Here is a 27,500-nt window from a genome sequence, read left to right as displayed (position 1 = left end):
TCTCAGTTGATGCCACAGATAAATTCCACGCTGAAAATTTATATGAACTTACTATTAGGGTGCAGTGATTGGTGAGTTTCCTTTTATATTTTACTATTAAATTGCTGAAGGAGTGAATGGTTGAGACATGAAATGGTATGTGACCAGTGTGAATGTTCCAACACAGCAATGAGGCTCTAATGCTGCTCACCAGGGAAAGGAAAGATCATTTAGAGCTGTGGGAAGGGCAAGTGTCCACCACTGAGAAAAGAGTGGTTCTTTTTGGATGAAGATGGATGAGCAGAGGTGTGTTCATCAGACAGTGCCCAGAGCAATGCTTCTCCAGAAATCTGGACCAAGAAGAATGTGATATATTGTGATGTAAAGCTTTTGGCAAGATGAGACTCGATCCATACCTGCTGTTGTAAATAACATCAGAGAAAGAGGCTGTATTACTGCTCAGCAATTTTTGTGCTTTGCCAAGGGGGAATTTTGAACATCAAGACTGGTGGGAATTGTGGATCAATGGAATACTTGCTCTGGCATTGTGGATAGAGGATGGGAAAACAGCAGATGTTTTTGCCCATGTGTGAAAGCATGGCCCTCCTGACTCTGGGAGGGAGGTGGCAGTGCCTTGGGGCATGGATTCTGTGAAGGCACATGCAAATTTATCCTTCCTGAGAGTGGTGTACTGTGAGCTTCCTTAGTGGTTTAGCCCAACAGTTTGCTACAGAAACCCTTTCTGTTGCAATAGAGTACATATTGTACTTAGGCTTTTTCAAAAAAATTATATTTTTTAAGATGTTGCAATATAATATAGGGTCCAAACAAATTATGAACAAAATGTGCTTTGCCTTTTTCTGTGATATGTAACAATGTGGAATAATTTCTTAAGGGGCAGTAAATATGCTTAATGGATTTTAATTTTATCAGATAGGATGGCTTTGGGTTTTTTTAAGGAAGCCACCATTTGCAGAACCCGATGGAGGAGTCTAGGTGTAAGAATAGCTTTATCTAAAATAAATAAAGTGCTCTAGGGAATCTGTTGGTAGCCCAGGTGTTGGTTCTAGCTATTGTTTGAAAACCATGCTGCAGTTGCCTGGTCATATAGAAGGCTTCCTGTGATAAACAGGCTAATGTGGATCACATTTTAATATGAAATAGGAAAAAAAGTATTGCATTTTCATTATGAATTAACTCTGACTTGGTAGTTGTACTTATTAAATGAGAAGAGGCACTAAGTTAAACGTTGAGCTCTGAACTTTGAAAAAACATTACCTCGTTCCTTAAAGAAGTTTTGTTCCCGTGAAACTGCACATGTTTGAACACAAGCATAACCTTAGAGTAAGACAAAAATGTAAAACACCTGCTTCAAAGGAGGATTCATACAGTCTAAGATAACTTAATGGAACTTAAGTTTCAAAATCTTTGGCTTAGTGATAAGCTGCTCTCCAAGCACCCAGGTACCTTGGGCAGGGGACTGTCCTTGTAAGTCCAGGGAGCTCCAGATGTAGCCAGGACTAACACCTCTGTCTGCTCATGTACACAGCTTCCAGCTTTTGAGTAATGCACCTCAGGGCTGGATGCAGGATTTGGGACCTCAGCCAGATGCATAACAGATATTGCAAGACTCTGGGCTTAGATGAGTGCTGTATTGGATGTAGGTAGAAGTGCTTTGTTTAATCAGGACTGTGGCACTCTAGGAAATTCTAGAGTGATCATATATGTAATTCATTTTGCTTCTGTTCAGCATTTGTGAGTCCTGTATATTAGCCAATTGTGAAATATTTGGAAAACACATCACCGAAAGTAAGATTTCACATTTGTGTTTTCCCCTAAGTGTATTTAACTGTTAATGAAAGCCATGGGACTGAAAGCTGTTGAGACAGAAATCTTATTCAGGAGACTGAAGCTGTAGTGCTCTCTGACTCATTTGATCCTCCCATGTCTCCTTAGGGATTCAACCATTTTTAAAAGGAATTACAGATAGCAGTAGAAGAATAGCTTTGTCACTGACTATTCATTCCATGCTGTTTCAACATAGGGCACAGATTAATGTAATTTATTGTGTTGAATTTTGTTTTCTGGACATCTGTTCAATATACCCAAACTCCTCCTCTGTAAGACTCTGAGGAGCCATCATTTGGTAGCAGCTAGAAAACATTGGGCTAGATATTCACTGGTGACTTGGAGGTATAACTCTTTATGCATTGGATCTCCAGTGCCCTGAGCTATCCAATTGTCTGTGTCAAATAACCCCAATGTGCCTTGTGTCAAATATTACTGATGTCACTATTGACATTGTGTCAAAAAATGTCATACCTAATGTCTGTCACTGAAGAATGGTGGCAGAGTCAAAATTTGACAAAAAACACTTAAGGACAGATAATGGAAGCAATGTGCATCTTTCTCATTCCCCTAACAGGGAACCAAGTAAATTGTGAGTGTCTGTTCAAATTTTTTATGCTGCCCACATTTCGTGTTGTATATTTCTAGCTGCAGAGATTTTAGATTTGAACTTCTTAAAAATATTGGTAAACAGAGGAAGTTATTCAATACAAACTTAGAATGACCCCAGTTAGCAGGTACAGCTGCAGCTGGTGTAGACCAGCTCCAGGTTGGTCCAAGGCAGGAGATGGCTTGAAATGCACAAATGCAGTGAGGCCAGAGTCAGTTGACCATGAGGATCACAGAGGAGAAAACAGATTTGGTGACTCTCGTTACACTTCCCTATATTGTGTATATATTGTTTTGTATCATATTTTTTAAAGTGTTAAAGCTTTTTAAAATTTGAAACTCATGATCGCTTGTGTGGTTTATCACTTCATTGGTTTTGAGAGAAGGTGTTATTCCTATTGTTACTTTCTTTAAACTTTTCTAAATGGCTTGATGAGGCTAATACCTCTGGATCTTACAGTGTTCAAAAACTTTAAGGGTAGGATCTCTTGCCGGTGTGAATGTAGCCAAAAGAATACTTTAAACTGTCTCCAAAGAGAGACATTTTCAAGCTCTTTTGCTTATGGGAGTTATGGGATAATTTAAAATACCCTGATGCTGATTTGTAGATTTTTTAATTTTTTTAGGAGTTGAATATTTTGTTTTTAATTAGTAGTATCTCTTGAGTCTCTCTGGCTCATGGAATCAAGGTCTGTATCCCTTCAGAGGCAGCGTCGGGAAGTTCTGCTGTTCTCGGATTGGACTGTGAGCAGCAGCATCTGGCAAGAGTTTGGCTTTGAGCAGACAACTTTAGTCATTCCAAAGTACTCCTGTTAAGTAGTAGTAGTAGTAATAAAAATAAAATTATAGTGCACTGTAAAGCAGCATTCTACTCTGCTCCTAAGCAACTGCCTACAGTTTTCTCAAGCAGATGCCTCATGCTGCCCTGCAAGCCTCTGACTGGTGTGAAGGAATGTCTGCTTGTGCTGTCCAGGCACTTGGTGTGATTTGTTAGAGCCACGAGGTCAAATCTTCCCAAGCAGTAGAGAAATGTTAGGAGACAGAGCTTGATGTATCCGTCAGAAAGCTGACATGTCGTGAGCTGCTTTGGTTTTGCAGAGCTTTTCAGGAAGGGAAGGAGTTGGATGCAGACAGTAAACATCCTAATGTCTGGGTCAACAGACAGAATCAAACACTGCTGGGCTGCTCTGTGTGTGAGCACCTGCCCTGTGCCCTACCTGAACTGCCTGCGGCTCCAACCCCAGAGCACTGGGACTGCCAATCACCTGCTGCTGGAGTCTTGTGGGGGCCCTCAGCCACATAATTATTTTTATTTAAAGAGCTCTGAATTTTGAATCCATACTAAAATTATGTTTCTGAAACATCTTTGCCTAAAACACAGTAACAAATAGAAAATACAATGCTCTCAGATCACGAATAGAAGCTGGGCTGCAGGAGGAGTAAAATCTTTCAGTAGAAATACTCAGGAAGGTAACAAAAACATAGAGGCAAAGCATTTGGCTAATTATCAGCATAACTGGATGTAACAAACAAGGAATAAATCACTTTTTTGGCTTCATTATGTTAAATTAAAAAATCCAGTCTTGGGCATTTTACCTCTGAAATATACAGTATTTTCAACTTCAGAGCTGCCATCATTTCTCAAATAAGTGAAATGGTTCAGGTGATATTTAAGATGATTTTGTGTGATGATGAATAGCTCATTTACCGTCTTACATTTAAACTCAGATCACATTGAAATGTGTGTTTGAAAGTCTGGATGAGTACATCTGGACTCACAGGCAGGTTGTCTTCAAAACAACAAACAAGAATCTTCCAAAGTTTTTATGGGAGCATTCATTACCTAGATCCTGTCCCTGAACGACTCCTTCCCACTTACAGCCCTTCACTGCTTTGAGTTTCCCATGTCACAAGAGACATCATCTGTTAGGGCCTTAAAAATATGTTTATTTTGAATTAATAAATAACATAGGAGCTTCTCCTGATGTCATCTTGGCCTCAAAAGTGACAAGCAGAGGAAACAAAGGAAGATGCTCAGCTCTACCTCTGTAGATCTTGGTTCCAATCTGAGCAGTGGGATGGAACTAAAAAGAGAGAGTTTTCTTTTCATCCTTTACAAATTCCAGATATTAAAAAGTGTTTTTCTGGCCAGAATTGCTAAAGCTGTTCTGTTTGAATAAATAATATGTACTTTGAGATTCCTGAACTCTTTTCCTTTTGATGCTCAGATGCAATGATGAAGTTGTAGGCTAAACGCTCTCTTCAATTAAAAAAGGGAAAAGGACAACAAAAGGGGTAACTCCAGCAGGAGTGTGTGAGTAAATGTGCTCTGCCAGAATAACTGAGCTTGATGCCCAGGATATTCACTTATCATGTGTGAAGCTAAATCCCTGATCTACCTTTTCAGAGCCAGGCATGAATGTAAGCCTCTCCCATTCAAGAGGAATTTCCTTATTTCATCCCCCTATAAGATTCCTGCAGGTCCTTTGTTTTCCTTTTTCTTTTTCTCCTGACCACTACATTTGTGAAATCCTGGTAATGCCTATTTGTTCTGTTCATTGTAGGGCCGTCTGCATCTGCCTGCTCTCCCCAGCAAAGGCATGAACTATGAATCTGTAGTAATTCTAAAAACATTAATTCCCATAAAAATAGTTAATAGCCAGACTTCACGTTTGACAAAACACTTAGCACGGTCAAGTAAGATGGTTAAGTTTGTTTAATACACAAATACAGTATGTTTTTACTCATTTAGTTTAAAATTCTCTTCTTCCTATTTAGCAGTTTGCTAATGAGAATACCTGTATAACAGTAATACTTTAATGGTATTTACTAACATAAATATTTGCTTTCTAGAAGCAATGTTATACAAAATTCCTGAACTGCAGTCTAAGCAACTGCTGGAATGTTTGAGGTAAGAAACCTGACCTTTGGGGAGGATCAACATCAGGAAAACAGAGTTTCCACTGTTTGTGACTTGTGTCCATAGTGAAGGGGCTTGGAATGGCAGGAAGGTGACTGACACACACTGTGTCACTGCTGAACCCCAATGGAAAGTTCTTGTCTTTATAATGATATTGGTAACAGAAAATATTTTGCATGAATTTCTGCATATCCTTGTACATTCAAAACAGTCAGGTTTTCAAGGCCCTTCTGTAACAGATAAGGCAAAACAAATAGAAAGAGACCTTCATCTATCCTAAATGTTAGGAATAGCAAAACCTGTGTGGAAAAGAAGAATTTTGAGTCAGCTGCTGCTGAAATTATGTAAGCTGCAGCTTAAAGCAGAACAAAAAAGTCTTCTTTGGGGCATCATCTTTTCCACATAAATTCTGCTCCTTCTTCCTCAAACTATTAATTGCCAGCCATTATTGTCAAGTGCCTGCATTCAGCATGCACCATAATGTGCCGTGCCCGTGTGGCTGCAGTTGGTGCCCAGGTGACACTCCTGGTGTGTGGTCACAGCAGCTCTGGCTGGGGACACAGAGGGACAGACATGGACACGTGGAAGGGTGGAGTTTCTCCAGCCCTTCCTCCACTGGAGGCTTCTCCAGGTGATAGGTGAATATACAGGAGCCTTCCAAAATACCAAACTCTCGCAGGTTTATTCTCAGAAATGCAGGAACTTGGTATATTCAGGTGAGTCTTGACAAGAGACTGGGGCAGGAACAGTCAGCTGGTAATGTTTTTTCCAGTTGAGATCTGGAATGGAGATATACTTTGTTTATGATGCCACTTCTCTTATTCTATTTTTTTTTTTTTTTTAAGGATTTCTTTGCAAAGGGTCTTCTACTCTTTTTTTTTTTTCTTTCTTAGCAAAGTACTCCTACTTAGCTTATTTATTTTTCAGCTTTAAAACATCAGCATTTTATAGATCTGAATTTCACAATGTGAGGATGATTGCTACGTACAATTTGCAAAATTGTGATTAACCAGCCCCTGTTTCGAGTCAGTTCTCCCTAATTCACAAAAGGCTTCCAAGAATAGTCTGCACAAAATTCAGTGTGCAAATTGTAGGGCAGATTTTTAGAGGGCAGTTTAAAGAATGAAGTCCTAAGGGTTTTATCTATATTTATATCTCTTGTTAAACCAAACTCTTATGTAAATGTTACAATCTGTAAATAACAAGCTGAGCCGCTTTCTTAAAGGAAAGATTGCATCCACATTTTTTGAGATTTGGCAAAATTATTAACTTGCACAATAGACTAATATACAAGTATATTTGGAAGCAACTAAGGCTAGCCTGTGTCTTCATCTGTGTTTTATGGATATTTAAAGGTTTAAGAATACGTAGACCTTTAATTTTCCTGTAAAAATTGTCTCAAATTGAAAAACACTGCCCTTAGTGATGGCTTGAAAGAAATGGAGATAGCTTTTGTATACTTTTACTTTTTATAGCCATTAATGTTGTAGTAAATCTTGTATTATTGTATACAGTCTAGATTATTCTTCATTCTTTTGCCTTTGGACAGGAAAGAAATTACTGGCTTCCATCAGTGTTATTGGCAATCCCCATATTCTGACATCTGTTCCTTTCTAAACATTTTACCAACCTTGATGAAATGTAGTTTAGTGTTAGAAGCTGACTTGAAGAAAAAATTGGATGATAAAAAAATAACATTGATTAAACACCAGAAGTAATTTACCAATGACTATCAATATTTTGATGGCCATTGCAGTTTATTGCAGCAAAGCTAGACATCTTTTAGTAATTTTAATCATATATAAATCTTTGAATTAAAATGAATAAATGAATTTTCATTTTTTAAACAGAAGAATGAGAGACTGATTTTACTCAATTTTAATCCAACTCTTCGAGCTGTAGTCCTGAGAATGTTTAGGGCACATTTTATAGATGCTGTGTGATGCACAACTCCCCAAATTAAAAATTTAAATTAATATTTTCTAATACAGAGTGGAGATTTCATTCCTGATGTTGTCCTTCCCATGGAAGCAACACTGGGATTTTCCCACTCTAGAGCAGGTGCTGGAGTGGGGGGCACTCCAAGGGGCCTCCAGCAACAAGGGTGGTGGGTCTCTGGTAAACCACCAGCTTCATCCCCACCCCTTCTTTATTAACTGTGCTTCATTAAAGGAAAGCAGAGCAATAAAAGACAAGTGATTATTCCCTCTCAGGTGCCAAGCACAGAGAAATTATGGTGTCTTCTTCCCCCACCCCATGGGGTAGCGAGCTTCAAGAGGAGCCTTGCAAGAGGTTGTTGAGGGCTGGGGCAAAAGCAGGGGTGAGTGTTTCATTTCCAAGGATTGGAACAAGTTAATTACTCAGTGAAGGAGGAGGAATGAACAATATCTTCTTGGCAAGGGAAGTATGTGGGAAATAAATTGAAAAGGGCTACTACTACAGAGTGTGTGTTCTGATATTGTGAGAGGTAGATATACAAGAGGATGGGGAGGTGTGATTAGATATTTTCAGAAGCACTTAGCAACAGCCGCAGTGGAGCTGTTGAAATTCGTGGGATTTACTATGGACTGGTAATGTTTGGAGCAGAGTTTGGGCAATGCTAAACTACAGGGTGAGGAAGGCACATTTCTCCAGCACTGTGTGTGTCTATGGACCGCTGAGGACAAAATGAAATTGCAATTCTTGACGAATTCGCTTCATCGCACCAAGATTTTCAAAGGTGGAATTACTCCTCTAGCAATAGGGTCTTAGAGGGCTCCCAAGCTAGTTTTTGATTCCCTTACCTTTGAAAGAAACTTGAACCATGGAGGGTTCAAGGTAGTTTCTAGGCTGTTTGAAGTGGAGGGGATTCGAGACATTGGTTTTCTCCATTTTACAGAAATTTTTAATTTGAAGGAAAACTTTCCTAATATACCTCCTTTAGTAGCTTCACATTTATTATCAAAACAGTTTTCCTTTAATTTCCCCAAAGTCATGTATGGTAGGAGTAACTGAGTGGTCTAGGTTAAAAGGGTGTATAAACTGACAATTTTTGGATTCTAATACTCTGTACTAATCTTAAAAAATATTCATACGTTTCAGCCAGAGACCTCTCAGCATGTTTTATAAATTCATTCAAAGATGAATGAATTCTTGCAGTTCCTTGCTGAGGATATTTAGTAGAAAAACTAAACATTATAGACAAAATGTCACTTTTTGAAAGCGCATTGTTTTTCTTAAAACTGATTTTTTTACTTTTGAAAACAGGTTGGAATCAACAGTGATTATACATGTACCTACCAGGAGTGCAGTCTGGTGCTCAGGAGACCACTCTGGAAAATGGGATGACCCAGGTTCTGATGCATGTCATTCCCAAATCTGAGTGTCTTGGAGTTAATATAAAAAAATAGAATAAAACAATTTCTGAAGCAGTCAAAGGAACAGGACTTGGCTCTTCTCTGCTGGGGTGTGTTCCTGTAACCACCAGGAGACGGAGATCTTCACTCTGTCTTCTTCCAACAAACGAAAGTCAACATCTAAAAATTATCTTAATGCAACTCTGCAAAAAACCCCTTTTGAACCCATTAAAAAATTTCTACTTATCCCCACCAAAAAAAAAAAAAAAAAGAAAAAAATTAGAGAGACATGAAAGAAAATGATCGTTGTGTGGTCAGATTTGGTATCTCCTGCTCCAGGAGGGGGAAATGAGAGGAAGACTGGGTTGTTTGCCCCGCTGTCCCCCAGCTCAGCCAGCAGGAGTGTGAGGTTGGCCCTGGAGTGCTGACTTCCCAGGCTGTGTTCAGGCTGGGGGTGCCTGCCCTCCTGTCAGACACAGAATGCCTGGTGGCCTTCCCCAGCCCTCTCCCAGGCTCCCCTTAACATATGGTTTCAAAGCTGTTGATGTTCACCTGCTCAGATATCTGTACAAACTACTAGTAGGAACTACATAAATATCTAACAGATGCACGCCTTCACCCTGGGATTAATGCATTCTGCACTCGGACCCGTCAGCATCACACCCCTTCACAAAGGCATTTTATTTTTTCACTTGCTCATGTGGTGTACACCTGTGACATGCTGGCAATGCACTTGCTTGCAGTGAGAGAGCCCCTCAGGTTCAAAGCTATCCTTATATCTTTGTTCCTTTATGCGTGAACCTTTTGAGGTTTTCTCTTAGTGTTCAAAAGGCTTGAACGTGGCATTACATCTTTAAAACCTCTCCTGACCCTTTTTTGAATATGCTGAATATAAAAGCAGAAACAAAGCAAGGAGAACTAGATAAATAGATGCAGGGAGACATCATAAGGAAAAAAAAAAAGCTCCTGAGCTTGCCAATATTACTTCATGCTTTTTATTGTAAACCTGTAAACTAACAATAGCCCACCACCTCACACAGCTGGGTGTGCGAATTGAAGGTGTGCTGAATGTGTGGGCTTTCCAAATGGAGCACAATAACAGCAACACCTGTGCTAACCACTTTGCATTGATTTTACTTCTTTACAATATTCACAATCCTTCCCTTTTTAGAAGTCTGTGTAGTGGGGGGAAAAAAGATGACTTATCAGGTTTAGTTTCAGTTTTAAGACTTATTTCTCAAGGTTTGATGGACAGGATAGAAAATCACGTGGATTTACATGTACCAAACCAAATGTAGGACTGAGTCTTAAAATAGAGGAGAGATTGCCCATCTTGTGGACCCAGCTTTGCTAATGTACCTTGGCTTTGGCTAACAGGCTCCTTGCAGTCCTGGTTTCCTTGGCTGGTTGGTTGATTTTTATTATTTTTTTTTTAACTAAGAAGCCAGTGTTTCAATAGCCAGTTACAGCAACAAAATGGTTAAGAAAAATACTAATAGTCTGAACATGTATATCTTAAGGCACATTACTGATTTAAAATTATTAATATTCAATAATTCATGGTTGTTTAATGAAATGACATATCAAATCAGAAAAAGTAGAAGTGAGAAATATCTGTAACTTAATTCTCATCACTGCAGAACCATGTAGTTACTATCACTGCTATTATTATCTGAGATCCTAGATTAGGTTTAGTGTTATGTTTAATGTTAAATTTCAGGCATAAAAACAAGACGCTTTTCACTGCCAAAAATTCACTGTATCATTCTGGGCTATGAATCTGAAAATTATAAAGATGGCATCATTGATAAAATCTAAGCATACCTTTTTGGTCACTTTGTCAGCAGTATAAATGGGTCCAAGGGTTGCTCACAGGGCTAGTTAACCTTTTCTCCTTTAACAGCAGCTGAATTTGAGGTTCTTTTTCACCTAAGTACCTACCAATTTATGTCCATAATTCCTATTAATTCTGGTTGCTCTTTCTTACACTGTTGTTACTTGAAATGGAAAATATTGGTTACAGTCCAAGAGAAAAATTTATAGCCTGTCATTGTAGCCTTGTGCTATTTCAATATAATAATACAAATGCATTCCCTCTTTGTGATAAGTGTATTTTCCCTTTTACTTTCTCATGCGATGTTCAGACCCTTTCCAGACTTACTTTGTCTCTGTGATCCCAGAGATTATAAATGCTCAAGGAGCCTTTAAAGATATTTGTTACCCTTTAAAGCAAGGGAAGCAGACTCTCTTGTTCTCTGTCACACTCAGGCTGCGGCTGTAGAAGGCAATTTTCATCTTGTATAGCCAAAAGTTGGGGCTTGTGGTGCTTCCCTCCTAGGTTGCCCTATAACCTTGTGGATATTTTCCTACATTTTCTATGGGAAACAGCATCCTCCAATGCTAAGGAAGGCAGAGAAAGTTTTCTGGGCCCAATCAAATTCCTGTTGATGTGTTTAGTGAGACAGAGTTGAGGCTTAGGAGCACAGAAGTGCTGCTTGTTTTAGAAGTGAGAAGGAGACCCACTGGAAAAAAATTCCTTTCCAGTAATCAAGGGAAGATGGGAGTCTCGCAGCAGTAATGCGGACTCCTCTAATTACCACTTCCAAGTTATTAGCATCTGGAGCCCTTTTTCCCTTTCCTATCTAGCAATTACAGAGTGGGATAGATTAGTGTGTTGCAGAAGATGTAGAGTGGACTAAGTTTCTCTCTGTCGGCACTTGGTTGTTTGCTGGAATTGATACTTTTAGCTGAAGTCCAGGCTTTTTACCTGCCCTTGAATCCCAGGCTGTTCTCTTCATAGATAATGTATATTCAAGGACCATGCAAAATGTTTATTTACTTCTCTGCTCCCTGCCCCCACCAGAGAAAAAGAAACACATCTTAAAAAGCCAAAGAAAACCAGTCAGACACATGTTTTGCACATGAAGAATCACGTCTATAGTAAAATGGGATCCATATGTGTGTTTTGGATGTGAGCATCAATGCTCAGTTTAGCTTTGCCCACATGCCAGGGCATATGTGCTGCTGCCGAAAGCTCAGAATTTTCTTGCTAAATCACACACAAAATTTGAACTTGAGGTTGTATTAATGTCATAAGTTCATAGTTTTCTGTTGTTTCTTTCCCCATGTATAGTGTCCTTTGTTTATAACTCAAATCCTCTCAAGATCAAACTTTAAAAAGACTCTGTGATTTAATGGACTTAGGATCAGATTCTAACCTCCAGCGTGAAACAAGCCTGACTGTAGCACTCAATAGCAATAAAGGATTGTTTGCAGTTGTGAAGCAATGACCGCCAAACATTATTCAGAAAAAAGATGCTGGGACTAATTTTTGCATGGATGAAATATTCAGATGAATGTTAAAAAGCTGCTCAACAATAGACGGTGACACACACAAAGGGTAAAAGAGAAATTACTATCATTCCAGCATAACACTGCACTAATTTTTTTTCTTTTTCCCACAACCATAAATATCTTCACTTCAAGTTAGCATATTTCTTTATGTAAAGTCTTTTTCTATCTTGTACATATGTCCTGCAGAAGGATCTGGACAGATCGAAAACTGTCCTGCTCGAATCTGTTTGCAGTTTTAAAATTTATAATGATAGTTGACTTTTCAGTTCATCTTCCAAGTTTTGGAATTAATTTTACATTAATTTTATTCCTTTCTCACGCTTTCCTCCAAATAAGAGCTATCTTGCAAGTTTAAGATCAGATCTTTGCTGTTGCTCAGGTGCTTTGTGCTTCTCTGGTAGAGGAAAACATCTGTGACTTCCCTGGCCTCCAGAGGATTTGAAATATGTTCTTTAGACAATCCCCAGCAAGAGGCAGCAGTGGCAACAGTATCCCACCCCATTTTTCCCTCTGAGGATATGCTTGGAGCGAGGGGAACAACCTGTGACTCGGTGATTAGTTCCTGGTCTGGTGAAACACGATGAATTAACCAGGGAGCAGTTCTGAAGCTTGTTGTACTGCACACCAAACTGTTAGTGGGGAATCTGAAAATTATTTTGGAGACCAGTGATATCACATCTCAGTTATTTTCAGGGAATAGGAAATGAGGTTCAGATTTTAAATATGGAAATATCCTTCCTGTTTCTGCACAGAGTTTAGATGTTTTGGTGCACTAAAGCTGTGTAATATAAACAAACCAAATTTAAAAGTAAGTAATGCTCCAAGCAAAAGGAGGTTGAGGTGGGAAGAGATGTCTTTGTGGCATTTATTTTCTTGGTTCTCTATCCTTGTCATCATGGTCTTGATCCTGAAAGATACAGCAAGCTGCTTGCTACTAGCACTTTGTTATATAGTAACTTTTGAACTTTCCTGCTGGGGTTAGGTGATCAATTACTTTGTAAAGAAAACACAGTGTTATTTCAAAAGTTGTGTTTTATTTTAATTTATAATTATCTCCACATCAGTCTTCAATCTGGAATCTTGAATTGGCCACATGTGCACCCTGACTTGCACGTAAAAGATCTGTGACAGCAGTCATGTGATGCTTCCATACCATAACTATTCCCTGTATCAGGCTCCCAGTCCTTGAGAGATCTGAAAAATCTACAAGGAAGCCAGAGTGCACCTATGGGAGTCAGAGCTCAGCTCACATTTTTGTGTCATCAATAAACAGATTTTTTTTTTTAAAAGAGGAGCGGAACTGCCTTTAACTTCTTATTGTCTTAACTTTGTATTAGAAAGCAGTTTCTTAAAACAGTAGACCCAAAGAAGCAATGTCATCAGCTGGAAATCTGGTCCATGTGAGTGTTTTCGTGAGTTGTTCTTGCATCTTCCCCTAATGTTCTTGTTAAGTCTTGTGGTTTAACAATCATTTCTCAAATTTTTCTATGGAATGTATATTCCCCTCATCTGTTGCATAAGAAATCCATATGAAGATAAGAGGGTTTTGATTTTTCAGAGGGGAAATGGTTAATCTGATTTTACTGAAGTGCTATTGCTTGCTGAAAGTACATGTATAAAATACATAGAAATAGCTTCATTTCCTATCAGGCGACCTGAATAACTTATCTATAAATATATTATTTAAGAAACATATGCATATTTTCATATCTAAGTTGATATTTTAAAAACTTGTCTTGACTCCATAAGAAATCCAGACTGATATACCTTAGGCAATAATCTTTTCAGCAGCAGTAGATCCCAGGGAGTTTCGTGGGACTGAGCAGTATGTCAGGACTATAACTGTAAAATGCACTTGAAAATAAGGCTAAAGGAGATCAATTCCAGGTAACTTTTCACTTGGAAAAAAAAAATAAAAAAATATTATCAGCTCTCATGAGAGCCTCAGGTGGGAGTTCCTTTCGTTCTGATGAGGATGTGCCTCCTTGCAATGGCACTGCAGATAAATTCACAGACATTTCTTTAGAAATACAAACACCAGCGCTTGTGTGAGCTCCCACATGAAACCTTGGTTTCATGCCCTCCTCTAGAGGGTAAGTGCCATACTGTGAACCCACAGCACCCCTCTGGCAGGTCACAGAACCCCACATTTGTGCCGTGCAGCCCCGGTGCTGCGGAGGCCAACTGGAGCTGTCGGAGGACGACATCAGCAAATCAGTGGCTAATAAAGACAGGCAGCAACAGCAGCAGCAGTGTTGGCCTTCTCCACAGCAGGGTACCACAGATGTTTCAGATAACAAAGTGAGCTTCGCTGACAGAACATGTGTGTAATATATAAAATAATGGGAACCGAAAGAGGGGGGAAAAAAGAGGCCACTCCAGTCCACCCATGTAAAAATGTTTTTTATTTATAAGGGAGCAGCTGAATGCGAATGTTGTCTGCTCCCATAGAAGTGAAAAATAGCAGGCTGATGTGGATGAGAGACTTCACATGGTTTCCAGCAAAATAGACTGTGCATTGAAATCTTCATCTCGTCCCTAGGGTGGGTCCAGACCTACAGCTGGGGCAAATCCATGCAATTTTATTTTCTAGCAATTATACTTTTTTACCTCCTCTGATGATATGTCTGTTCTGTGGTTGGGGGGTGGATCATGGCCAAAGTTTCCTTTGGAAAACTAGAGTGTTAGACAGTTTTTGGACAGGACTAACTTTATCAAATAGTTGCTACACTGAGGATTTTTGCAGGGTGGACCTGGAATATGCAGTGATGATCCACAACTACCTGGAAAAAAAATCCCATGAGCAGCTCTCAAGTAAGATAATTAGCTGTGAACTGGAAGAATTACAGCAGAAATCCCTGTTTTTATGATATAATAGGCTTACCCTCTACTGTTCAAGTGTCCCAAAGTAATAAGATCAACCTCATAGTTGAGGAATCCTTGGGTGAAGGAGACTTTCACAGGTCTTTTCTGCACTGCTCCTGAGGGCATGAACAAGGAGCATGGATGGGGCACCCTAGAAATGGCAGGGTCACCCCATGCTGGTAGCTGGTGAGAGGTACCACTGTGTAAGGGCCCCATGTTGGCTCTGAATGTGGCCTGCTGAGTAAAGGTTTGTAAACAGGCCAGGAAGATCACCTGGAATGCCCCTCCATGCCTTGTCTATGTCCATGCTGCATGGCCAGTGCTCAAACACCGCTAGCCAGAGCTGCCCAGGGGGGGTGCAATTTGTTAGCCTGCTTTTGAAGAGTAACAGACAATGGGATTCTGCAGGGGGAACAGGAAGCTCCTATCAGAGGCTAATAAATGTTTCCTTGTAAAATGGGGAGATGCTTATGTGAGTCCAGATATAAAGTGAAAGTAAGACAGCCCTCAGAGGAATTACTGAGGTAATAAATGTACTTACTAGGGCAGTGTGTGCCAGAGCAAGACAGAAATGGGCTAAGACCAGAAGAAAATTAGAACCTCAAGTGCAAGCTGAAGCTCAGTGGTCAGATGAAATTCAACCCTTTCCTCTGAGAAAAGAGTATCTGCCCTGACTTGATTATCTGGGATTGGCGTGGCCAATGAGAAGAACAACAGTGTAGGATTTCTGCCATGTGTCCTGCTTTAAGCAGTAAGACATGAACACAGAATATGGTAACCAGCTGAAAGAGGATTTGGCTCTGAGCATATGCATATTTTATGTACGGATTGTGCCGCTGCAACTGCAGCACCTCCACGGGTCAGAGTGTGTTCGCGTGTCAGATTATTGCGGCATGTGGCTCGGCATGGCAGGGTGGCTGAAATCCGCTGAGACTGCCTGTGGGATCTGCGCTTTGGCCCGGCACACTGCCCCTCTGACTGCACAGCACAGTCATCTCAGCTCTGGGAGGTGAGGGCATATGACCACTCACAGTAAAACCAACATGAAATCAGACGTGTATGATCTACAGTAGATGTTTCTGTGGATGAAATGTAACTAAGGGTTAGGCAAATTGCTCCAAAAATCTTGTGGCTATATATGTGTTGTAGTTACTTTATCAAGGTTTACAATTTTAGTGTTTCCCTAAAGCTAGGTATGTAAAAGCAGGACTTCTATAATGTATTCCTTAACTGAAAAAAGTAAAAAAATCCTGTTGTTTTTTTTTTTTTTTTTTATTAAAGTATTTTTTCCTTCTCTGAGCAGCATCTTATAATTGAGATCCACCTTGAACATGCCAAGGTCAGAATTCAAGACACAGAATATGCTCATGAAGCTGCCCAACAAGATACCTTTATTCAGCCAAATTGGAAAACTTGTGTGTAACCCAAAAGATCAGAATAGAGTCCTTATTGAGCAAGGTTAGGAGGGATAGAAACAATCGGCTTATATAGAGTATTTTTACTTCATAGGAATGTGGTTCTGATTGCTGAAAATGTATCCTTTGCATGAAGTACAAGCATAATCCTATGCCTACTTTGCCCTCTGAGTAAAAGTATGCTTAATAGCAATTTCAGAGGGGGAAAAAAAAATCTATTTAAAGCCTGTTGAGCAGAATATCCACTTATAGAGGGAAGCTATAAGTGAATAATGTTAATGGAGTTCTGTTTTGTAAAATGCATAGGACAACTAATAGAATCAAGCTCCTATAACAGTGAATGATTGAATTACATTTAAGAGAGTACCTAATTTATGACCTTTAAATATAGTTTTATAGCTGTCTGTTTTTGTCAATCCTAGACCACCTTCATTCAAAAGTTTTTAGAAATCTCATCTCTCACTTTATATTATGGTCAGAGGACCTTTTGTGCTATTGTATGCCAGTAGTTCCATTAAAACATTTAAGTAGGCTAATTACTGAAAGAAAAAAAATGCTTTCTGGAGAAAATTATTATACCTGTTTATTAGTGTAGGGGAAGTTCTTAATCTGGGAATAAATTTTGAACAGTAGTGATGAAGAATGACCTGACCCAGGACCTCCTCAGAAAAAGGAATTAAGCCCTATAAATACCAAGTATTGAGTGTTTTTCCCTCCAAAGAGTGGATTTTAAAAAAGAGTAGAAGTTTGTGCATAATGTCCACCAGTCACTGAGATATTATGTACAGGAACATGAAGTTTTATACTCCTATCATTCTTTTCCTCCCATTTATTTTAACAGTATGTGTTTGTTTTATTGCTGTGAAACTCTGATGCAGTGTTATTTTGCACAAAGGAAACCCTCAAATTTACTGCACACTTCATTAAAACTGTTTGTACTTTTATCAGTTTTAAAGAGGCTGCTCTTGCAGTCATTTGATGCTGGTTTTGCCTTGCACTGTTCAGGAAAGTCAAGTGCATTTGAGAGCCCTTCCATGTAGCATCAGAATTTATACAGAGATACTGTGTGGGAATACCCTTCCATAACTCTCTGCTTAGTTTTACATAATTCCTTAAAACATTCTACAATTCTGTTAGCTTTTGTGCCGAGGGTTCTGCCTGCTGTGGCATCATTGATTGCTCATCCTAAAAGAAGGCAGAGAACAAAGGTGGAATAAGCTGCTAATCTTCTGGATCAGCCAGATGTTATTCAGTGGTATGTGGGAATTTAAAGCATGGAAAAGGGGTGCAGAGGGGGGCTGTGAGGCTGCCTTGTGACACCCCGTGTACCAGAGCGCTGCTGCCTCATGCCACCTTAAATGTGGCTTTTGCCTGCTGGGTGCAATAGAGCTCTCTGTGGAGCATCACATTTCCAGAGAGCTACAAATGCCATTGGCTACCTTAAGAATGTGATAATTTGATTAATTTTTGGGGTTTTTTTAAGATCAGTTTAGCAAGGAGGACCCTAACACTTTATAGGTCTTGCTTGTTTGCTGTGAAAGCTCTGTGCTGTAGCTCTGTCTGGGCTCCTGTTGAGGTAATCTCAAAATTCTTACTGCTGTAGAATCAGAGCCAAAAGGGCTGGACTGCACGTGTACAGCTAAGGAACAGACTAGAAAAAGGCTGTGGAATTTCTGTGGCTGATCATACTTATGGTTCTGTCCTTTACAATATAAAGTAAAAAATGTATTATTTTACACAGAAGCTCCATTATAGGTCAGGCCTTTTCTTAACCAGCCACTTGAGAGTGGCCTCACTTGACTCCCAACACAATTTACTCTGACCATTAGTTAAGGGCTGTTTCTGCTCTGTCTGTGGTGTTCCCAGCTCCATATGGTGGTAGCTTAAGGCTGATCTAAGAGTAAACAAGAAGTGCAGGATTTTGGTCACAGAAAGGTGTGGGACTCAGTTTATAAAATTAAAGAGGAGATTAAATGCAGGGGAAATATCTGTCTTCATTTCACATCAAATATGCCAGGAATCGGAGGTTAGGTCTCACCTCTTTTTGTCGTGCTTGTTGGTTTATTATTTCAAAGTAAAACTCTTTTTTGGAAGGATTTTTTGTAATTTTATTGCTGCTTCTCTGAAAATGAAGTTCCTGCACTATACTGTATGTTCAGTATTCGCAACAAGGAGAGATTCTGGCTTTGCCCCAAACTGCTGACAGTCTTGATACTTTTACAGTGAACATCTCTGGAGCACTGAGGAAAATTTTTGGAGGATGAGAGGGAATGTCAGGCTAAAGTACCGTAAATAATTTATAGACCTCAGATAATTGTCCTGTGACAGCTCCCAGTGCTTCCAGTTTCTTCCTACCACCCCTATTTTCAGCTATCAGTTATAGAATCTTGACTTAATATTGCTAATTGCATAGTAAACAGAACAATATTGTTTGCCCCAAGACAGATTACCATTTCTCATTACAGAATTCACATAGACCACAAATCATTGATACCATCTCCACCAGTTATAATAAAGTTTATCTTCAATCTGATAAAAAGCATGTACTGAATGTACTGTTGCTCTTATTGTAAGTGGTTTAAAAACATGCTTTTTTAAAAGCTGGGTAGTTCACTGAAGTTGCAATTCTGCATTTGCCCTAGCCAAGAGAGGTGAGAGTTGGGGACAAAAATGGTCAGATTTCCAAGCATGACTCTGTGGGTGCAGTGTGTGCAGTGGCACTTGACAGCTGATGAACCTTTTTCTGTTATCACAGTCAACTAAACACAGACAGTCCCACTTTCCCTGCATTTATCTGTATTTGTACTTGAACCCATTGTTCAGTGTGTTATGGATTTGCATCTTTAGCTTATTCATAGAGAATTAAAGTGCATTGGATGTTATAAGAAGGTTTATCTCTTCAGTTCAAATTCTAGAGATCCTCGATGGTCTGCAAGTTTCTGCCTGGGTCACGAGATGAGCACTTGCACCTGCAGCACTGCAAGAACAGACAGTAAATCCTTATGGAAAACTGTCTGAAAAAACAGGTTCATTTTACCTTTGTCCCACCACTGCTTATGCACACTCATAGATGAAGAAGAAATAATTTAGTAAGACACAAATCACCAAAATCCATAAAGGGCAAGAGTATGGATACTTGCAGTACTTTTCAGGTTTTTTACAAAGGTGGGAATCTTCCAGTAGTGCATTTCAATCTGCCTTGGTGAATTTAGATACTCCTTAGGGAGGTTAATCATTTAGCCCTGTATGTTTTTATGTCATTTACACTGAGATGGAAGCAATTGCATCATTGTATGTCATTTTGAACAAGAATGGCCCAAATGTTAACTGTCACAGCTGAACTTGGCATTTTGCTACCTCCTTTCATTGAGATGAGGCTCAGCCAACAAGTTCAGCTCTAAATACAAACTTCCTCAAAGCCTAGCTCTGCTTCTGAATCAGGGAAATGCTGGTTTTGTGAGAAGTCCTAAAATCTGGAGCCAGTTTTAAAGTTCAGTGCTTTCATAAAACAACTGAAAATAATGTGCAAGTCCGTCAGGGTTTGGACTGGGGTATGTGAAGTTGTGATTGAATCAGGTTCTAGTGTAATTCTGTGGGGAAACAGGGATTCAGAAGGATTCTTTCAGAGTTGAACCCCAAACTCATTAAAATATTACAATAAAGTAATTAATGCACATGGCCACTAGACACTCTTAAAATGTAAATTTCACAGCTGTAAGAAATTAGATTTGTTTAAAAATAACAGAAGGCTCAAGTACAAATTATGGAGTAAAAGCCTATAAAATTTCAAACTTGGTTTTAAGGCACAGACTTTTTTTTTTTTTAATAGCTCATTTACTTCAGCACTAGTGTTCAGAAATGGAATTCCTTGTCTGCCTTTTGCCTCTGAAGTTGTAGTTAGGTACCAGTGCAGAGCTGATTAGCTGGAAAGTTTTCTTATCAGAAGGTTGGACTTGGAGAACAAAGCAAAATTTGCAAGGACCTGTGGCCCATGTGAAGCTCATCTTGTGCTCAGGAGGTGCAGGCACAGGTTCCCTGAATGCCTGTGAGATTTGTTTGCACGGCTGGGAGAACAGGTAGGAACAGTGGCTGGGGATGCTGCCTTGTCACTACATGTGTGTTTTGGCTGGCACGAGCAGAACTTGACCTCTAGGAACTACTCAAATCATTCTGTGCCCCAGAGGCCAGGAAAATTAAAGTGGCTTCAAGATTCAGAAGCAATGGAGCCAACTGGGTTTTTCAATGCATGTAAAACATGTCTTTTCAGTGAAGGCCTAATTCCAGACTCTCCAGCACTTTCTTACCCATTGGTGTTTACAAACATGGGCCTAAACATAATGCAAGAAAAGACTTTGACTAGCAGATGTTCAGCAGCGTATTCCAGTCCATTTCCATTTGAAGCTATGCCGAAATACAGGGCTCCACCATGGCCTCCTGGCACACCAGCTTCAGCAGAGTACTGAAATGGTTGAAGGAAGGAATTCCAGTCAGAATATGTTCCAGATGAATCCTGTTGGAGATCCATTTCTAAATGTATGCTACGTGCCTAACTATTAAAAAGTTCAGATTATGACCCCTCTAATGTTATTTTAATGCTAGTTTTAAAAATGTAATTATAAATCAAATTGCATTTGTGTTCTGAAGCTGACAGTAGTGAGCTGGAACACTCTAAGAGCTGCTTTAAAAATAACCCCTCTCAAACTTTATTACTGGTTTCAGAAAGGGAAGTGCAAGTGGACTGGCCAGATTCATCTGTGCTGTTCCCATCAGCAGACAGGACAACTTGCTAAGTGCCAGTTGTGTTCTGGTTTACAGAGACATAACACGGGAGCTTTTATCTTTATCTGGAAATTGCATTTCCAAAGTTTGATTATGTCTCTTGGAGTTTAAGTAGAAGACACAAGCTCATTTAAATTGTGTTTCCTCCTTTCTTTTCTCATTCTTTACCATAGTGAATTTCCTTGAAGATTAAGACTTCTAAAACCTGCACAGTAACCAAAAAGTTGAGAAAAGCACGATATTATTTGGGGCAATGCAAAGCAATGACAGGGAAGAAATGCACTTAGTGACTTGTGCTGGTCAATGGTATCTGTATGAATTTAGTTTAAAAAAAGGGCTGGAAAAGATACCAGAAGGACAGTGCTGAAAGAATGCAAGCATTCAGCAGGGTTGAAATGTTCTGTTCAAATAATGGCTATAATGATTTTGGTAACTTCACATTTCTTTTTCCCCCCTTTTAGTAAATGTAAATGTTTGCATTAGATACTCCTGTAACTTGCCTAAAAATTAACTAATCCACAAAGACAGTGCATTAGAAACTATAGGCTTTGAATTTCCATTTATATAGGTGTAGTTTTAGGGGGAGGAAGGGAGGGAAGAATAACTGGGTAGGTAGATCTGAACAAACAAGTCAGAGTAACTCCTTAGGTACATTTTGGATTTTTTTTTCCCTGTGGAAAGTATTTATTCAGTAGTTACTTGCAGAACTCTTCAGTGAATAATGCATTTTAAAAATTTTTATTCCTAGAGTTTTTTGTTTAGATTATTTATAAATTTATAGTCATAGCTAGTTACCTAAATCATGTTATTTCTTCTGTTCCCTGATTGCATGAGTTACGTATTTACTTGATTCAATACACAATGTAAATTGTGAACGTTTCAGCTGAACATACATCTCAGAATTTTTGTTTGGTTGCTCAGTTACATAAATCAGCCAGTTAGAAGAGGGAGGGGACTTACCACATGATCTACTTAAGCAGCTAATACTTTAAAATTTTGAGATTATATATCTAGAAGTATACATTTTGACCACAGTATGTAGATTATATAAATTGAGTGGTATTATTTCTATTCCCTGATTAATGGTTGATGCTGTTACATCTACAGAATGAATGTCAATTCAAACTTCAATTTGAAATTTGAAGTCAATGAATATTTAAGCATTCATTCTAGATGTTGACTGTGAAGACATGCTAATATTGGTACAGCACATATGCTCCAAATTTTGCAGACAGACAAAACCAGAAAGTAGTTACGTGTTTCTAATGCTGTTAACTCAAAATTTTACTTTGAATTACAATGTTTTATAATATTTACTCAGGTCTCATTTTTACCCTGTTTTGCAGATGGAGAAACCGAGGCAAAGAGGTTAAAGGAGATCTCCTGAACCCCAGAGTGTGTTGATGTCTGTCCCCTCTCCCTACACATGTGCACAGACTACTAGACTTCTCTGCTCTGGCTGCAGGTAAGACATATTGCACATACAATGTGATCAGTTCTTGAATTAAATAATTCCTAGAAAGGTGGGAGAGTCTCAAATATCTAAATATGAGATATCTAAATATACCTGTATTCTGGTTGAATCCCTGAAAATTACATGAAATAGAGTATTTTCTGTTGCAGACATAGAAAATCAAGGATGCAATGGGTTGGTACATAAGAGCTAAAATGTATCTGTGTATTTGACAAATGTACCTTTTCCTGACAGTTGTTAAACAGCTGATATAGTGGGTCAAAGGCCTTTTTCTTTTCCATCCTCAAATAATACTCTTTAAGGGAAGGAGACCCATTACTTGTGACTTTAGATGCTTTTTATTGGACTGACTGGTGGCAGAGGAGAATATGGATATGAAGGAGTATGTTCAGTCTTTGAATTGTGCAGATTATGTTTGCAATGGAGCTGCTGCCACTCTTGCAGACGTTGTCCTTTGGAAGGCTCACAGTGCAGTACCACTGGGCTGGCTCTCCAGTTTCTTAGAAAGCTTTTTGGCATCTGAGCCAGCCAATTCAAAGCTTGCAGGAAGTGCAATGCCCCAGGGACTGCAGCATAGACATACACAAGGATTTCACTTTGTAACATCGAAAGTAAAACCTTCCTAATGGTGGTTAATATTTGCATGAGCAAGGATTACCAGACTTTATCCTGTGCAAGTAGAGAACCCTAAAAGGAAGTCTTAGACTTGAATTGAAAGGGCATCGATGCAATTCTGTGACAAAGTACTGCATCTTTTACTGGGGCTTTGATCCTGTCACTTGTTCTCATGACATGAACTGCCTTTCTTGTAGGGGTAAGGGTAACACAGTTTACCCATGAATTTGTCAGGATTCATTTAGGAAGTGTCATCAAAGCTGTGTGCCAGATCTCTATGTGGTGCAGGAGTCACACCAGGGGGTAGAGACAGAGTCCCTCTCTGTGATGACAGATTGCTTACTTTTCTTCTCCTACACATGGAGTAGAAGATGGAGAATTTGTAGACCAACAGACAGTAAAAAGATTGTTTCCTTTGAAGGGTTTATTTTCTGACTCTTTTCCATGTCAGGCTGAACTTCTGCACTAGGTGGTAGTTGTGTATGTAGAGGAGGTAGGAGGGGTATGAACTCAGACTGCCTGGCTATAGGAGCCTCAGTGGAAATGCATCATCACCAGAGCTTCTGGAAGAAACTGGTGATATATAACTGGGTCCTTGAGTTTGTTCCAGTGAGGATACAAACTTCTTACCCAAGACTTAAGCAGCAGGTGACAAGGTCCCAGAAGCAAGGAGGGGCTCTAAGTTCTGATGATTGCTGTCTAGCAAGTATTAAATTAGGAATGACCGCTAATACTCATGTTATTTCTGGATAATTCACAGATAAAGTAATAAAGTGGCAGCCTGGTTGAGCTGTTTCTCACAGTTTGGGAGAATCCAACCCAAACACTGCTACCACATTGCAGTTGTGCAGTTTGGCCATGTTCATGTGGAAAGACTGACTGAAGTGAATGAGGTTTATTTTGGAAATGTATTTCAGCATAGTGCATAAATGTGTGGAAGGATGATCTTGAGGCTGCAGTGGGGTTATTCAAATGTTCATAGTTAAGTGTGTGCTGAAGTAGTTTGCTGTAGATAAGTTATCCAGTTTTTGCTGTATGATGTAAACTGACTTCATGAAGGCATTGTGGCTTTTAGAAGAATGCAAAGTCTAGCTCTGCCCTGAGTAGTTAGGTGGGTTCCTTATTTGCTTAGTTTAAATTCCTAAATATGCTGTTCTGTGTTTAAGAATGTATTTGTTTTTGCCCCTTATGTGGCTTTCTCTTCTCTCAGTTTTCAGTGAAAACAGTGTCCAGAACGATTCTCTCCTTCTGGGGTAAAGATTCATACAGACTAAGCCTGTGTGGGTGCCTTTCCTCCTTTGATGCAGACCCACAATCTGTATTTAACTCTGTACATACGCAGAGCAGAGCCTCACAGCATAGCAGCTGTTTGGTGGTGACAGTGTAGGTATACAGTCACAAAAGAACTTCAGATAATTGCTTAAACGACATCTTCTGCAAAATGTTAATCTTCCTCTGAAGGGTCCCCCTTGCAACAGGCGACATGAGCATTTCTACATTCTGTGTTTTCTGCTGCCATGCACTTAATTCTGTTCAAACTGTATCAAGGAGACTTGAGAAAAAATCAGCCATTAAAGACTTGCTCTTTGTTTTTTCAATCTGTGACCCCAGCAATCTCTTTAGCAAGCCATGGTTCAGTAAACTGGCACACAGCAGTAGTTCTACAGTGGAAAAATCATAAAACAGATGGAAGCTTTACATTTTTGTTTAGTTTTTAAGAGCAGTTTTTATAACATCGCTTAAAATCATTCTGATGCATCATACTGTTTACACTTAAAGCTTTGTAGCTAAGATGTTTACACTATAGAGAATGTTTTAAGATATTTTATAGTTATGATATTTAGATAATTGGCAAGAAAAAAGATAGTTTGTTGAGATTACAGTGATGTTGGTAACCGTGAAGTAACTTATGAGTCTCAATAAATATGTCCAGTTCGGTGGAAAGTACAAACTCAGTTAAAACAAAACAACACAAGAGGGAATATCTTTTTAGTGAAATCATTTCCTTTTCTTAATCAAAAGATGACAGCCACAGCCTTAGAACTCCCATCTGTAATGCACCACTCCATGGATCTGTGTACATGGCTTTTCTTTTTATGATTGATTGTTATATCAAATTGGTCAATTAATATTCTGCATAAGTTCAGTCAAATGATACACAAAAGTTCATAATGTTCACTTTCCACACGAAAGTTGAAACAAACTAAAGTGAATCCCGCACATTTTCACTTAATACTCTGTTTTCAAGATAAATACATTTCAATGTTTGCATGTAGAGGAATGTCCTCAGAGCGTAGTTTTGGAACATTTAAAAAAAAGTCCCCAAAAATGCATTAATCAAAAACAATAACTCCTTTTAACTTTTGTAACTGCTCAGAAGTGAAGTATGAAATAGTCTGTGTGTGGGCCACAAATGTTGGGAATGCAAACATTTCACAATAAACATGTTTAAATGAAAGTACTTGGCTAGATATACTGGAAGATAGTACATGTTGGGTTAATTAATGCATACTCCATAAAAATAAACCTCACTTTCAAGATCTGACCAATAAAAATCATTAGTATATTTGGATCAGATGTGCTGATGGATGATTTTTATGTATACATTAAAGGTTTGTAAAGCGAATTGTCCTTGAAAAACCTAGCAACAGACTTCAATTTAAAGTCAAAATGACCCATTACATCCACTCTTTGTATTTTCCTATAATGATATGATGAATTATTTCAGTTTTATCTTTTATACCTGCAATTGATTTACTATTGATGGGCTTAAATTTATCATTTTAAATGTGCAAATCACAGCTACACAGCTAGAAACTGGGTACTTTTGTAGAAATTCTTTGCCTGTAGAATGCAGCATCTGATTGTAGGCATTTAATAAGCAAATTTCTATAACACATAGTTTTTCTTCACAAAACTTGCAGTTCTCAAATTTAATCATTTTAGTACATACAAAAAACAGTATTTTATATTAAAAATAAAATAAGAGTCTTAGGGAAATTGTACTTATAAACAAATATGTGAACTGGCTTTGCATTGTATTGTGCTGTTGAGCCAGTTAGAAATAATGAAGCAAACTGAGATCGTCTTTCATGTTGAATAGTGTCTTTCTCCAAAGCTGGTCTCATTAAAGACAAGGTGGTGATCTGTATTCTGACAGATGTCAGAATACAACCTGGCTAATTTACTAAATTTGTGGTTGCTTTGTAGGAAAACCCCACTCTGTACCCTTAGTGGAGGAGTTTGTATGAGCAGAATTAAATAGAATTGACCCAGAGACTGTTTTCTAGAAACAAGATAGACATATTTTACTTTTTACCCCTGTATCTGCAAAATATACAAAATAAGATGTTTGACAGGTCAAGCCTCAAAGCCAAACATAATATAAACAGGACAGAAATTTAATTCACAGTTAAAATAAAAGTGAAATCCTTCCCCTACGGTTATTAGCAGCAATATTTTTACTAATTTTAACAGCAGCAGTAGGTATAAGAGCATCTGTGCAGAAGAATCTTCCTATCTCTGGAGTTAAATTGTCCTCATTAAAGACAAGGGACCCGATGCTGTAATTTTATATCATTTCTGTAGCATTCATAAGGTCACTATTCCTGCACATGAGAGGAAACCACCTTTGCTCAAATGTCTTCCTACAACATTATCCAGATCCTTCACTGCATAAAGTTTTTGATGTTCTGCATTTTAGCTCATCCACTAGTTACCTAGTTTTTTGTAAGCATTACAGAGGATTTAGAGGTGAGGATGATAATCCTGTGTTCAAGTTGGGCAGGTTTCTGTGGAAAGTAGGTTGCACGGAAGATGACTGCAGAAGTCAACAGGAAAGAAGTTATTGGGGGGAGTAAAAACGTCTGTCTGATGAGCAGATAAGTAAGGAGAGGGTCTGGAAAGGTGCTAGCAGACAAAGACAAGAAAGCCTGAATGTGACATAGCTGAAGAGGGAAGAACTGGTAAGAGAAGGGGGTTGACAAGTTTCTGGTATTGACAGGAAACATGATCTGCACAGCTGTATCTGTGACTAACTTAAAACTGGCAGGACATTCTTTAGATGATTACATCTATCAAACTGCTCTTTAAAGAAAGAATAAATATTTTACCAAAATGGAGGGGGGAAAAAAAGCCTTAGAGCTGCTTTAATAAACTATTAGAAAGCTCTTTTGAATCCAGTGCCTTAGAAGGCAGTGACTTCTCATGCCTAGAAACTCAGTTCCAGGAAGGGAGCCACTGGTAATGGAGACAAGCAGTGGGCAGGAGGCTGCTGCTTGTACTTTAAATACCTTGCAAGATAACAT

The 27,500-nt window shown here is 38.9% G+C and overlaps 1 protein-coding gene across 6 annotated transcripts in view; it reads left to right on the top strand.

Moving 5' to 3' along the window:
* The window catches only part of ZNF536 (zinc finger protein 536), a 340,166-nt gene that overhangs the window by 78,353 nt on the left and 234,313 nt on the right, over positions 1–27,500 (top strand). For all 6 annotated transcript variants that reach the window (XM_058846306.1, XM_058846307.1, XM_058846308.1 and 3 more), the window contains one exon: positions 22,451–22,569. The gene's annotated coding sequence lies outside the window, so the exon portion shown is untranslated. The remainder of the gene's footprint in view (positions 1–22,450; positions 22,570–27,500) is intronic.

This window comes from Poecile atricapillus, chromosome 10 (genome assembly GCF_030490865.1).
Source record: "Poecile atricapillus isolate bPoeAtr1 chromosome 10, bPoeAtr1.hap1, whole genome shotgun sequence".
Classification (NCBI taxonomy): domain Eukaryota; kingdom Metazoa; phylum Chordata; class Aves; order Passeriformes; family Paridae; genus Poecile; species Poecile atricapillus.
Note: the sequence above shows the minus strand (reverse complement) of the source record. Positions and strands in the feature narration are given on the sequence as shown.